General features: G+C 56.1%; 1 non-coding gene across 1 annotated transcript; it reads right to left on the bottom strand.

Moving 5' to 3' along the window:
• Positions 1-497: 497 nt before the first annotated feature.
• Trnas-cga (transfer RNA serine (anticodon CGA)) lies at positions 498-572 on the bottom strand. The gene has a single exon. It is a non-coding gene; the product is annotated as a tRNA-Ser (tRNA).
• Between the last annotated feature and the right edge of the window lie 1,670 nt (positions 573-2,242).

Raw genomic sequence — 2,242 nt, 5'->3', positions numbered from 1 at the left:
AATACCGTCAGCACCTAGGACAAGATGTTCAGACTCAGAGATTTAGTATCCAAGGCAGAGCGCTTAGACACAGTACTTCATCTCAATCGAGTAGAACACAGTCTGCAGCAAATGGTACTTTTCACACCAACTGCTTCTAACGTCATTTTGCCCTATCCTCTGTGCCGACCATTTCCCATCGCATGTCCACAAACTGGACCACCACCGCCAACGTCATCAATCACGTCAGTGTGCAGGGACCGTTTATTCCTCCCCGGGCGACGACGGGAATTACAGTCAGCTCCTCCACGCCGAGCGCAGAACTGCCTCGCCTCATCCACCACAGCTCACTCTTTCGCCGCTGACGGACACCGCTGCTCACGGCGGCGTGCTCTTCTCAGCTGCCGGCCGCGGCGGGAAGTTCAAATACTGCTGCCGGTGTGACGCCGCAACGTCACAGTACCGAATAATAATAATAAATAGTAATAATTATGAAACTTCCTGGCAGATTAAAACTGTGTGTCCGACCGAGACTCGAACTCGGGACCTTTGCCTTTCGCGGGCAAGTGCTCTACCAACTGAGCTACCGAAGCACGACTCACGTCCGGTACTCACAGCTTTACTTCTGCCAGTATCCGTCTCCTACCTTCCAAACTTTACAGAAGCTCTTCTGCGAACCTTGCAGAACTAGCACTCCTGAAAGAAAGGATACTGCGGAGACATGGCTTAGCCACAGCCTGGGGGATGTTTCCAGAATGAGAATGAAAGCTGTGAGTACGGGACGTGAGTCGTGCTTCGGTAGCTCAGTTGATCAGTCGGCCTTTGGCTGTGGAGCGGTGCGGTACGTCCCGGCCGCTCCGTGTCGCGTTTCCGGGTGTGTTGTTGTTTACCGCGCCGGCGCGCTAGTGTTACGTATTTGCCGTCACGTTCCTGACACACGATGGCTCTTTCGTATCGGAAAGCCACGATCAAGCTGCAGTTCGACACTATGTACTCTAGACCCAAGGCCCACGAAGTAGAGCGTTTTTTACGCGATGTGGTACATGTTAATCCTAACGAGCTGATCGGTATCCACTTATCTATTGTCTCCAGCGTCGTATATCTTAAGTTCACTGACGACGAAGCATGTGACAAACTTCTCAGACGCTCGACGGCAGGTTATCGGTTCTGCCACTCAGACGGAAACGTGGGTGTGGTGACGCTTGAACGTGCTGGATTGGGAATCCAAAATGTGCGCGTGTTTGAGCTCCCTTTTGAAGTTCCAGCGGATTTGGTCACCCTTGCTCTTCGACCCTATGGAACAGTTCTCGGCCACACGGCCGAAAAATGGAAGACCTTCGACACCTACCCTGTCCTTAACGGGGTGCGACAAGTCCGTATTGACCTGCATCGCCATATTCCTTCGTATCTCACGATCGCTGGTTGCAGGGCAATAATTATTTACGACGGTCAGCCGAGAACCTGCTCCGGTTGTGGCCAGACGGGACACATGCGTACCGAATGCCTGCAACGCCGTCTCGTGCAGACACCCTCGACCGACCAGATTCGTCCGTCGACACCGACCTCTCTGCCGATTACGTATGTTGCGGCGGCGAGACGGGAGACGCCAGCTGTATATGACGACCCCACTGTATTGGTGCGAGCTTTGGAGGACCCTGCAGTAGCTTCCACGGAGCCCCAAGCGTCTTTCAGTGCTGATGCTACTGATGTCCTTTCGTCGGACCCCGGCGCACCGTCACAACGGCTCGCCTACGGTGCGATGGAAGTTGAAGCACAGGATGCAGCGTCCTCCCCTTGCCCTACGTCGGAAACAGAGGCGCGGCAGCGTAAGCAGAAATCACCCAAGCGTCATAAGAAGCGGCGCAAGACAACCGACGACGTAGAACAGCCCGAGGCGACACCGCTGGATGACGAGGTGCCTCAACCGCTCCACCGCGCCGACACAGGCGACCCTACCGTCTCACACGGTTCGACGTCTTCTCCCACTACCGCTGGGTCTGGACCACATGGGGATGCGGGAGATCACCGCAGCTCCGACACCGGGGATGCACCCTTGCCTCCGCCTGCCTCTCGAGATCCAGTGGTGTCAACGTCCCTGGGCGACTGGGCGCAGGAGATGGAGTTACAGGATGCGTTTCAGGACCAAGACGATGCACCGATGCCGATGGCAGCGTCTACGCGGCCGGCGACAGACGCCTAGGGCGGCATGAGCATCTCTCGTCGCTGCCTAGCACTTCGCAAGACCGGCGCTCCACGTCACGAC

The sequence above is a fragment of the Schistocerca gregaria genome, chromosome 5, assembly GCF_023897955.1.
Source record: "Schistocerca gregaria isolate iqSchGreg1 chromosome 5, iqSchGreg1.2, whole genome shotgun sequence".
Classification (NCBI taxonomy): domain Eukaryota; kingdom Metazoa; phylum Arthropoda; class Insecta; order Orthoptera; family Acrididae; genus Schistocerca; species Schistocerca gregaria.
The sequence above is the reverse complement of the archived record's forward strand: the minus strand, read 5'-3'. Positions and strand labels throughout refer to the sequence as shown.